The sequence below is a fragment of the Chiloscyllium punctatum genome, chromosome 3 (assembly GCF_047496795.1).
Source record: "Chiloscyllium punctatum isolate Juve2018m chromosome 3, sChiPun1.3, whole genome shotgun sequence".
Lineage (NCBI taxonomy): Eukaryota > Metazoa > Chordata > Chondrichthyes > Orectolobiformes > Hemiscylliidae > Chiloscyllium > Chiloscyllium punctatum.
In genome coordinates this window covers 64,211,279-64,223,782 of record NC_092741.1, presented here as the reverse complement: position 1 = coordinate 64,223,782, position 12,504 = coordinate 64,211,279, and the positions used below count along the sequence as shown (strand labels likewise).

At 40.6% G+C, this 12,504-nt stretch overlaps 1 protein-coding gene across 1 annotated transcript in view; it reads right to left on the bottom strand.

The window, feature by feature from the left end:
- Positions 1-12,504, bottom strand: part of LOC140454088 (uncharacterized) — a 108,491-nt gene that overhangs the window by 53,962 nt on the left and 42,025 nt on the right. The window lies entirely within an intron of this gene.

The window sequence follows — 12,504 nt, the reverse complement described above, 5'->3', positions numbered from 1 at the left end:
TTTTTAAACAAAAACTGCTACTATATTGAGAAAGATGAAACAAAAAAAATCTATTCCCACACATGTTGCTCTGTGCAATGCACCAAATTGGATTGGATTAATAGCCTTTGTAATACAAAGATTTTCATTTCTCAGGTGGATATAAATTTAACCCAGATTAGTACCTTTGGGTTATGAAATAAGTACTGCACTTCAATTTTTTTTTTATTAAGTCATAGAATCAGAGTTGTAGAGCACAGAAACAGACCCTTTGGTCCAATTCATTCAAGCTGACCAGATATCCTAAATTAATTTAGTCACATTTGGCCTATGTTCCTCTAAACCCTCCCTAATAATGTATCCATTCAGATGCCTTTTAAAATGTTGTTATTCCACCAGCCTCCATCACTTTGTCCAGTAGCTCATTCCATACACGCATCACCCTCTGTGTGAAAAAGTTGCATCTTCGGTCACTTTTATATTTTTCCCCTCTCACCTTAAAGCTATGCCCTCTAGTTTTGGATTCCCCTATTCCTGGGAAAAAGACCTCGTCTATTCACCCTATCCATGCCCCTCATGATTCTTTAAGGTCATCCCCTCAGCCTCTTGACACTCCAGGGAATATAGCCGCAGTCTACTGAGCCTCTCCCTATTGCTCAAACCTCCAAATCTGCATTGAAATATCACAGAGAGCATAACAAAGGATTACAAGCTTCTGTTCTTTGCTGACTTTAAGTCATGTAATTAAAGATTAAAATAATCTGCAGTTGTCTTTTAAGGAATGCAAATCCTGCCAAAAAAAAGACCCAGGGAGACTGGGACTGCCACAGTGTTAAGGGATTGGATGGAGAGGAAGTTGTTAAGTGCGTACAAGAATATGTTTTGATTCAGTATCTGGACAGATTGACTAGCAAAGGTACAAAACCTTACCTCTTCTTGAGAAATAAGGCAAGTCAGGTGACTGAGGTGTCAATGGGGACACTAAGAACTTTCAAAAGCTTATTTGGGGCAGATGATTGCAGGTAACGGGATGGTTGGAAAAAGAAAAAGGTGGATAAATCCCTGCGACCTGATCAGATGTAACCTAGAACTCTGTAGAAAGCTAGGAAAGAGACTGCTGGGCCCCTTGCTGAGATATTTAGATCACTGACAGCCAGAAGAGTGGAGGTTAGCTAATGTGGTGCCACTACTTCAGGAAGATGGTAAGGAAAAGCCAGAGGACGAGAGACTGGTGAGCCTGACATTGTTGGTGGGCAAGTTGTTGGAGAGAATCCGGAGGGACAGGATTTACATGTATTTGGAAAGGCAAGGACTGATTAGGAGTAATGGGGTAGTCAACGTGGCTTTTTGCATGGGAAATAGTGTCTGATGAACATGATTGAGTTTGTTTGGAGAAGTAATAAAGAGGACTGATGAGGGCAGAGCAGCAGACGTGATCTATGTGGACTTCAGTAAGGCGTTCAACATGGTTCATCATGGTAGATTGGTTAGCAAGGTTAGATCACACAGAGGAAGAAGCGAAGGGGCGACTTTTTTTTTTGCAGAGGGTGGTGCATAGAAAGAATGAGGTGCTAGAGGAAGTGGTGTCGGCTGGTAAAATAACAACATCTTATAAGGTATCTGAATGGATAGAGGAATAGGAAGGCTTTAGAAGAATATGGGCCAAATGCTAACAAATGGGACTAGATTAATTTAGGATATCTGGTCAGCACAAACAAGTTGGACAGAAGGGTCTGTTACTGTGCTGTATATCTCTTTGAATCGATGACTCAAAGTGGAATAAGACAAGTGCCGGGGGCAAAAAAAGCAGTGATTTTATTTTTAGAATGGGAGAAAGGACTGACTACCTTTAAGGAGCATGATGGACGGGGTGTCAATGGCAGCGAGATGCAAGACATTCTTCTGGGGTGAAACTAAAAGTGATTTAATCGAGTTCCAACCCATGATTACCTCTGATCTTTCATCACAGATAAAAAGTTGCTCACGAGTACATGGCAAGATATTCATAAAGTTGCTTGTGAACAAAAAACAAAAAAATTGAGAATATAGACAGCAATAATGGAAGAATGCATTCCATTTAATGGCTTAATATCATACTTTATTTTTCTTAATTGTTCAATTCAAAAATGGTAGTCACATGTGACTTGTGAAGTCTCCTCCTTACTATTCCATATGTTACATGTGGAGGCTGGTACAATTGCAACATTTAACAGGCATTTGGATGGGTATATGAATAGGAAGCATTTGGAGGGATATGGGCCAGGTGCTGGCAGGTGGGACTAGATTGGGTTGGGACATCTGATCGGCATGGACAGGTTGGACCGAAGGGTCTGTTTCCATGCTGTACATCTCTGACTAGGACTCTATAATGCCAAGGTCAAACTTTAACAGATTAGACAAAGGATTTAATCCAACTAACAGTAATGGGGAAAACGTGGCTAACTATGGAGAAAATTGTTAAACCAGGATAAGTTACTTTGACTGCCTATTTTAGGCATTTCCACGTTTTCAATGAGAACAGGGTGGTTCATTTCGTCTCATAAGAGGTAAAGGGGCTTCATTTCTTTTTCATGCCTGGATTAAATTTCCAACAGGTATATTATACTTAGATTATATATAAATTCAGAAAGAAAAAGGTGTTTTATCATCTTCCTAGTTTCCTCCTGCTCTTAGTCAGAGTCATAGAGATGTACAGCATGGAAACAGAACCTTCGGTCCAATTTGTACATGCTGACCGGTTATCCTAACCTAATCTAGTGCCATTTGTCAGTACTTGGACCATATGTGTTCAAACCCTTCCTATTCCTATACCCATCCAGATACCTTTTAAATGTTGTAATTCATCCAGCCCAGGGAAAAGACTTTGTCTATTTATCTTATCCATGCTTCTCATGATTTTATAAACCTCCATACGGTTACCCATCAGCCTTTGACGCTCCAGGGAAAACAGCCCCAGCCTATTCAGCCTCTCCCTATAGCTCGAATCTTCCAACGCTGGCAACATCCTTGTCAATCTTTTCTGAACCCTTTCAAATTTCACAACATCCTTCCGATAGGAAGATCAAATTTGAACACAATATTCCAACAGTGGCCTAACCAATGTCCTGTACAGCTGCAACATGACCTCCCAACTCCTGTACTCAATACTCTGACCAGTAAAGGAAAGCATACCAAACGCCTTCTTCATTATCTACCTACGACACCACTTCCAAGGAATTATGAAACTGCACTCCAAAGTCTCTTTGTTCAACAACACTCCCCAGGACCTTACCATTAGGTGCATAAGATCTACCCTGTTTGCTTTTCCAAAATGCAGTACCTTGCATTTATTTAAATTAAACTACAACTGCCATTCTGGGCCCATTAGCCCATCTGATCAAGATCCCGTTGTACTCTGAGGTAACTTCGTTGTCCAATACACCTCCAATTTTGGTGTCATCTGCAAACTTACTAAATATGCCTCCTATGTTCACACCTGAATCATTTATATAAATAACGAAAAGCTGTGGACCCTGTAATGTTTCTTGTGGCACTCCATTGGTCACAGGCCTCCAGTCTGAAAAGCAATCCTCCACCACAACTCTGTCTTCTACTTTTGAGCCAGTTCTGTACACAAATGGCTAGTTCTCCCACTATTCTATGAGATCTAACCTTGCTAACCAGTCTCCCATGGGGAATTTTGTCGAATGCCTTATTGAAGTTGATACAGATCACGTTGATTGCTCTGCCTTCATCATTCCTCTTTGTTACTTCTTCAAAAAACTAAAATCAAGCGCTTGTGAGATAGGATTTCCCATATGCAAAGCCATGTTGACTGTCTCTAACCAGTCCCTGCCTTTCCAAATACATGTAAATCCCAAGGGACAGGATTCCCTCCAACAACTTGCCCACCACTGACGTCAAGCTCACTGGTCTATAGTTCCCTGGCTTTTCCTTACCACCTTTCTTAGACAGTGGCACCACATTAGCCAACCTTCAGTCTTCCAGCACCTCACCTGCGACTATCAATGATACAAATATCTCATCAAAGGGCCCAACAATCACTTCCCTAGCTTCCCACAGAGTTCCAGGATACACATGATCAGGTCCTGGGGATTTATCCACTTTTTTCTGTTTCAAGACATCTAGCACCACATCCTCTGTAATATGGACATTTTTCAAGATGTTACCATCTATTTCCCCACATCTTCCATGTCCTTCTCCACAGTAAACAATGATGTAAAATATTTGTTTAATATCTCCCCCATCTCCTGCAGCTCCACAAATAGGCTGCCTTGCTAATCTTTAGGGAGAGAATAGGGCCCCTGAATTACCCTTTTGTCCTTAAACATATTTGTAAAAACCCTTTGGCTTCTCCTTAACCCTATTTGCCAAAGCTATCTAACGTCCCCTTTTTTTGCCCTCCTGATTTCTCTCAAATATACTCCTACTGCCTTTATATTCTTCTAAGGATTCACTCAATCTCTGCTGTCTATACCTGACATATGCTTCCTTCTTTTTCTTAACTAAATCTCAATTTCTCTAGTCATACAGCATTCCCTATACTAACCAGCCTTTCCTTTCACTGTAACAGGTATATATTGTCTCTGGACTCTCATTATCTCATTTCTGAAGGTTTCCCATTTTCCAGCCGTCCCTTTACCTGTAAACATCTACCCCCAATCAGCTTTCGAAAGTTGTCTAATACCATCAAAATTAGCCTTCCTCTGATTTAGAACTTCAACTTTTGGGTCCAGTCTATCATTTTTCATCACTATTTTAAAACTCAGAATTATAGTCACTGGCCCCAAAGTGCTCCTATACTTACACCTCAGTTACCAGCACTGCCTTATTTCCCAAGAGTAGGTCAAGTTTTGCACCTTCCCTAGTTGGAACATCCACACACTGAATCAGAAAATTTTCTCGTACACACTTAAATTCCTCTCCATCTAAACCCATAATACCATGGCATTTCTAGTCCACGTTTGGAAAGTTAAACCCCCCACCATAACCTCCCTACTATTATTCTTATAATAGATCTCCTTACAAATTTGTTTCTTAATTTCCCATTAATAGGGGAGTCTATAATACAATCCCCAAGTAACTTCCCCGGATGTATTCCCACAAATATCTTCCCTCAGCACTGCTGTAATGCTATCCCTTACCAAAAACACCACTCCCCCTCCTCTTTTGCCTCCCTTTCTATCCTTCATGTAGCGTTTGTATCACAGAACATTAAGCTGCCAGCCCTGTCCATCCCTGAACCATGCTTCTGTAATTGCTATGATATCCCAATCCCATGTTCCCAACCAGTCCTAAGTTCATCTGCCTTCCCTGTTTGGCTCCTTGCACTGAAATAAATGCAGTTTAATTTATCAGTTCTATCTTGTTCTCTGCTTTGTTCCTTCCTGCCCTGACTGTTTGACTCGCTCCCTTTCCCAACTGTACCAGTCTCAGATTGATCTGTTTCCTCAGTATTTCCCTGGGTCCCAACCGCCCACCTTACTAGCTTAAATTCGCTCGAGCAACTCTAGCAAATCTCCCTACCAGAATATTAGTCCCATTCCAATTCAAGTGCAATCCATCCTTCTTGTACAGGTCACTTCTACCCCAAAAGAGATTCCAATGGTCAAACAATGTGAACCCTTCTCTCATGCACCAGCTCCTCAGCAAACACGTTCATCTGCTCTATCTTCCTATTTCTACCCTCTCTAGCTTGTAGCACCAGGAGTAATCCAGATATTACTACCCTCAAGGACCTCCTTTTTAAATTCCTGCCTAACTTCTATATTCTCCCTTCAGAATCTCATCCTTTTCCCTTCCTATGTCATTGGTTCCAATGTGTACAATGACCTCCTGCTGGTCCTTCACCCCTTTGAGAACATTTTGCAACCTCTCAGACATCCTTGATCTGGCACCAGGGAAGTACTGGGGTACAATTCCACAAACAAAGAATACCCTCTGCTATTTCACCTAGCTGTTTGCGCTTTATATTTAGGTAGCTCACACACAAATACGCCAGGAACCTCCGGATAATGATCAGGCATGAGGATCTTAAATTTTTACTTCGCCCAGGCCAAGAGAAACTAAAACTGTAGTAATTCCTCTCCTGCTGCCTCAGCGGCAATGTATTTGTTCTGTACAGACCAAACATTTTGTGAGCTTTGTGGTTTACGTGGTTCAGTAGCACTGCAAATGGTGCATTTACAGGGTAAACCACTTTGGGAGCTAAATTACAGTTTTTTTCCAACATCTAAATCCCTTGGCTAGTAGGACTGATGCTGCAGTGCCAAAACCTCAAACTAAATGACAAACAAAAATTTGAATTATGTGTTCACTAGCTGATGAATTCCGAGAACTTACTGGAAGCAAATTTTGCCAAATTATTTCTTTAAGATAACAGTTCCTGGCTGCCTCTAGTGGGTCTAGCAAATAGTTAAGAAATTGGCAGCAACATCTATAACTCATCATTATGTCATTCTCAGAATCCCATGTTAATTGAATAGTGTCTACATGAGATTTAGAGGTGATCATAACCAGAATACTGTACCCACTGGCAACAGGCTTCCCAGAATGAGGCAAATAGTTATCATCAGTCATGTTATCTGGGAAAATCATACCAAAGCATTAACATTTTCATGGAACTATCAGAGGATAAATTGATGAAATCCTTCATGCAGTGCAGTTAAAAATAACAAACTAGGCACACATTTGCATTAACAAGATATAAAAGTGAAAATGTGGTTGAACATGAATGGACAGAAAAGGGTCAGCAGACCAGTATTTTAAGGTTACGTCTGCCCTTGCAAACACAGACAAAGATGATTCCATACATTGTAAATACAAGATCGGAGAAAAAGCTAAAAACTGTTTCTCATTAAAATTATGGAAAAAAAATAAACTCAAATATTAGTTGAAATATTTCAGATCGTGAACATTCTATTTGAAAAAAAAAGTGAAATTACTCTCATTTCTGGTGAAGGTTCTACAATTTAAGACCTGGAAGAATCAGGAATTAGAAAGAAATAAAGATGACTTCAGAAATCTTTTTCCCACCCAAAGGCTGATTGTGCTGCACAAAGTACCAACAACAATTAATTGGGGAACAGTTTAGTGAATTGAAGATAATGAGTTTCTGAGGGGGAAGATGTAAACACAGGAAGGAGGAAAGAGAAGTCAGCTGAAAAACAAACAGGTGGCTCTTCTTGTGGTGCAACTGTAGCAACTCAGCTCTGAGCCAGAAACCTGGGTTCACTTGCTTCAGAGGTAAAATCATAACATGTCTAAACAGGTAGATCAAAAAACCCCATAAAACAAGGAGCAGCTTGTTGGACCAAATTTCCTAAAAAATCTAACGTTAGACTGTTAGCTTTCTTAGTGACAGAATTCAAGACTAGAAACAATAAACAATAACTTGAAACAAAAGAGAGAACATGTCATATCACAAGGGAAAAACAGCAGCAATTGGACAGTGTTACAAAGAAAAATAATTTGCATATAACAAGATTTATACAAGGAACTGCTTAGTTCAGTTGGCCTCAGGGCCAGCACGTATCAGAACAACACCAGCAACTTTGGATTAAATCCCACTGCAGCTCAAGTGCATTTGGGATCCACCTCCTTTCCCTACCCACAAGACTGGAAGGCAATGGCAAAATATCACTGACAAAACCTGTCAAGCTCTTGATAAAGACCATAAGGTATTGGAGCAAAATTAGGCCATTCTGCCCATCTAGTCTGCTCTGCCATTCAATCAAGGCCGATAGGTTTTTCAATCCCATTCTCCTGCCTTCTCCCAATTATCGTTGATCCCCCTACTGAGTAGGCCTCCACACCCTACTGCAGCAATGAGTTCCACAAATTCACCACCCTCTGGCTGCAGAAAGTCCCTTTCACCTCAGTTCTAAAGGGTCTTCCCTTCACACTGAGCCCGTGCCATCAGGTTCTAGTTTCTTCTATGAGTGGAAACATCCTCTCCACCTCCACTCTATCCAAGCTTCTCAGTGTTCTGTCAGTTTCAATGAGATTCCCCCACATCCTCCTCAACTCCATCAAGTACAGACCTAGAGTCCTTAACTATTCCTCATATGACAAGCTCTCCGTTCCCAGGGACATTTTTATAAAAACCCCTCTTGACCACCTCCAAGACCAGCAGATCCTTAGTTAGATACAGGGCCCAAAGTTGCTCACAATATTCCAAATGCGGTCTGACCAAAACCTTGTACTGCTTCAGCAACACATCCTGGCTCTAGGATTCTAGCCTGCTAGAAATGAATGCTAGCATTGCATTTGCCATCCTAACTGCCAAATGAACCTGCATATTAACCTTAAAAGAATCCTGAACTAGGACCACCAAATAAAACCCTTTTCGCTTCAGATTTCAGAAGTCTTTCCCCATTTAAAAAATAGTCTACACCTCTATTCTTCCTACCAAAATACATAACCTACACCTTACCACATTGCATTCCAACTGCCACTTCTTTGACCACCCGTTTAGATGGTCCAAGTCCTTCTGCAGCCTCCTCACTTTCTGCATTTAACTTTTCCCTTCACCTATTTTTGTGTCATCTGCAAACTTAGCAACAATGCTCTCAGTTCCTTTGTCCAGATTGTTAACAGAAAGTGTTAATAGTCGTGTTTCAACACTGACCCGTGTGGAACTCCACTAGTCACTGACTGCCATCCTGTAAAAGACACCTTTATCCCCTCCCTTTGACTGACTGGCAGAAGACACTTTGCTAACCGCACCAGTACCTTGCTCCTAACAGCATGGGTTGTCATCTAATTGAGCAGCTATCTGTGCAGCACCTTGACAAAGGCCTTCCGAAATTCCAGATAGATCTTTTCCACTGGCTCTCCTTTGTCTAACTTGCTCCTTAATCCCTCAAAGAATTCTAACAGATTAGTCAGGCGTGATCTCCCTTTAACAAAGCACTGATGACTGAGCCCAATTTTATTATGCACCTCAGAGTACTCTACATGCTCATCCTTAATAATAGAGTCTAAAATCTTACCATCAATCGAGGTCAGGCTAATTAGTGTAAAATTTCCCATTTTCTGCCTCTCTCCTTCTTAAACGGAGGCATCACATTAGCCATTTTCAAGTTCCCTGGGATCCTCCCTGGTTCTAGTGATTCCAGAAGATCACCACCAATGCTTCCACAATAACCTCAGCTAGCTCCTTCAGAACTTGGTGTGTAGTTCATCCAGTCGAGGTGATTTATCCACCTTGAGGCCTTTCAGCTTTCACAGCAACTTGTCGTTAGTGGTGCCCACTTCATTCTGCCCCTTAACTCGCTTGAAGTTCTGGTATAGTTATTGGTGTCTTCCACTGTGAAGACTGACCAAAGTCCTTATTCAGTGTCTCTGCCATTTTTATTCCCCATTCCTACTTTTCTAGTCTCATTTTCCAGTCATCCATTGTTCATTCTTGCCTCTCTCTCACATTTTATATAACCTGTTACAGTTTCTCAAAATATGCCCACACAGATTCTACACCTTCTGATCCTATATCACTTCTTGTCAGCAACTTAATTTCATCTGTTACTAAGAAGGCAATTCCACTCCCACTGCTCATCTGCCTGCCATTTCAAGAGGATGTGTATCCTTGAATGTTTAGGTCCCAGCCCTGATCCCCTTGCAGCCCATCTCTGAAGTCGGCACAACAGTGGAGCTGCCACTTTCAATCTGCGCTACAAGCTCATTTATCTTCTTTCATATAATGTGCATATTTACATACAAAATCTCAGTCCTTCATTGATCTCTCCTGTCTCCTTATCTGCTGTGTCTGAAGTTAGCTTCCTGACCTTTTCCATACTCTTTGTTCTATTACTTATTCTGGAACTTTAAACTAGTTAAAGGGGCGATGATACAAGAGTTATTAAAGTCCTTGTTACCACCCTATTTAGCCTCTCTTCTAGGATCCTTGTCCCAGATCAGTTCAGATGGAGCTGTCACAATGCTGATGCCAATGCCCCCCAAAATGGAATCCCTCTTTCCTGCACCATTCCTTTCCTTCTCATTTTCTCATCTCTATGCCAATTTGCAGGAGGCTCAAGCAATAATCCAGAATTTATACCCCTCTAGGTAATTTTCTTTAAACTGTGTTCCTAATATTCCAGGAACTCTTGCCTATGCTGTTGGTCCCAAAATGAACCACAACAACTGGATCCTCCCCCTGCCACTCCAATATCCTTTCAAACTTGCTCAAGATGTCCCTTACCTTAGCATGTGGTAGGAAACACACCATATGGCACTCTCAATCCTGGATGTGATCTATACCTCCATTTACAAAATCTCTGAACATGACCACTTTTCCTTTTGCTGTTCCTGCTTGAATGATGTTCTGTACCATGATGCAGTGGTCAGTTTGCATATCCTCCCTATAATCCATTTCCTCATCCACACAGGGCGCAAGTACATCAAATCTGTCGAATAATGTCAAGAGCTGAAGCACCTCTAAAGATAAATTCAGGATTCCTCTATCTGTCTGGAAAGCACCAGCAAATAAAGAGCCAAAGATTGGTCTGTGATGGAAATAGAAGATTTGCATTTTGGACAAGATCACAGTTTAACCTTGCAACAGTTTTTAATAGAGAAACTCAGGCTACCAACAAGGCTTGTTGGTTCATTCGTAAATTAACCAAATGTTTACTGACAGAAAACAAAATCACTTCAGAAAGAATGTTCTAATCGTACTGCAGTAAGGAAACAAAATGACAATTAGGAAAAATTAAGTCATGTTGCCCATCACTGACCAGAAATAATACTAGACTGAAGTTATTCCAAAAATTATTTGTAAAAAATTAATCTGTAAACACGAAGAAAATTTCTATTTCAGTGCAGGAGCGCTACTTACCATAACTGTGATCATTGTTGGGGCTTAGACCAGAGTTGCTGAAGAACAAACACAAAGTGCAGAAATGGTTTGTTTTCCCTGTGTTATTAAATTCATACTTTTGAAAAAGCCACTATTGCAAGAGTCTGCTAATAAACATACAAAGGCATCCTATTTTTAAACTTTGAGACCACGGATGCCACGTTTTTAGTTGGTTGGAACTCTGCATATATCTTAAATTGACCTGCTAGCTCTTTTTAAAAATAAAAAAAAAATCACAATATTGGAAAGGTGGGCATTTATTGTACAATTCTTGAAGAGGTGGCAGTGGTGAACCACCTTCTTACAAACTGATGGGCTTGCTGGGTTATTCACACAAAAACAGTCAGACGCTTAAACATCCAGTGGTCAGACCAGGGAAGGGTCTTAAAATTTCTGTTTTCAAGGACATTAGTGAAATAGATTGAGTTTTTACAATAATCAAATAGTTACTGATGCTAGGTCTTCTTTCCATATTTATTTGAATATAAATACCAAAAAAGTTAAATTTCCTAGCTGCCATCGTGGAACAAAAACGCTTATTTCTGGATCCCTATTCCAGTCATGCAAACAGGATATCACCATTCCTCTTGGTAAACTATTGCTTCATTACTGCAATACAAAGTAGACCCTCTCAAGTTCATAGCCTGGGCTAGCATGGAAACAGTTTGTGTCAAATAATACAGGACTAGCATTAGTATTTCACAAATTTGTCTTACTTGATGTAACAGCCCATCAAAATGTAAAAATACAAACACACAAGGTTGTTCTGGACATCTTTAAGTAATCAAAAAAATCTGTACTTTAACAATGTTCACCACATCCTCAACAACAATTTTAAAAAGTACATTTTTCATTAATTTTCTCCCTTTCCTAAAAGTGATGTTCTAGACTACAATCCTGTGATTCAACTGCTCATCACTGCCTCTTCCAAATACACAAACTTCATATGTTAGTTTAGACAATGAAAGGCACCAACTTTACAAAACTGGATCCCAGTTTTTTCTTTCCTTCCTTGATGCCCACATGTTCCACCCTGGAATCACAAACTGTCAGCAGCCCTCCCATTTCACGCTCCAGTTTACATATGTTACTACACCTATCTCCGTTTGATTTAAGTAACAAAAGCTTAGTTGGACTTTATTTTCTAACGGTGAGAAAATTCATAAAGCCAAAGTACAAAGGGATCCGGGAGTGCTAGTATAGGATTCTGTAAAGATTGACTGGCAGGGTTGAGTCCGTGGTTAAGAAAGCAAATGTAACATTGTCATTTATCTCAAGAGGGTTGGAAGGTAAAAGCAGTGATGTGCTTCTGAGACTTGATAAAATTCTAATTAGGCCCCACTTAAATACTGTGTCCAGTTTTGAGCCCCACATCTCAGGATGGATATATTAGCACCGAGCATGTCCACTGGAGATTCACACGCATGATCCCTGGAATGGTAGTCCTAACATACGACGAATGGCTGAGGATCCTGGGATTGTATTCATCAGAGTTTAGAAGGTTGAGGGGAGATCTAATAGAAACTTACAAGATAATGCATGGCTTAGAAAGGGATGGGAATTTGTTTCCATTAGGCGGGGAGACTAGGACCCGTGGGCACAGCCTTAGAAGTAGAGGGGGTCAATTTAGAACGGAAATGAGGAGACATTCCTTCAGCCAGAGTGTG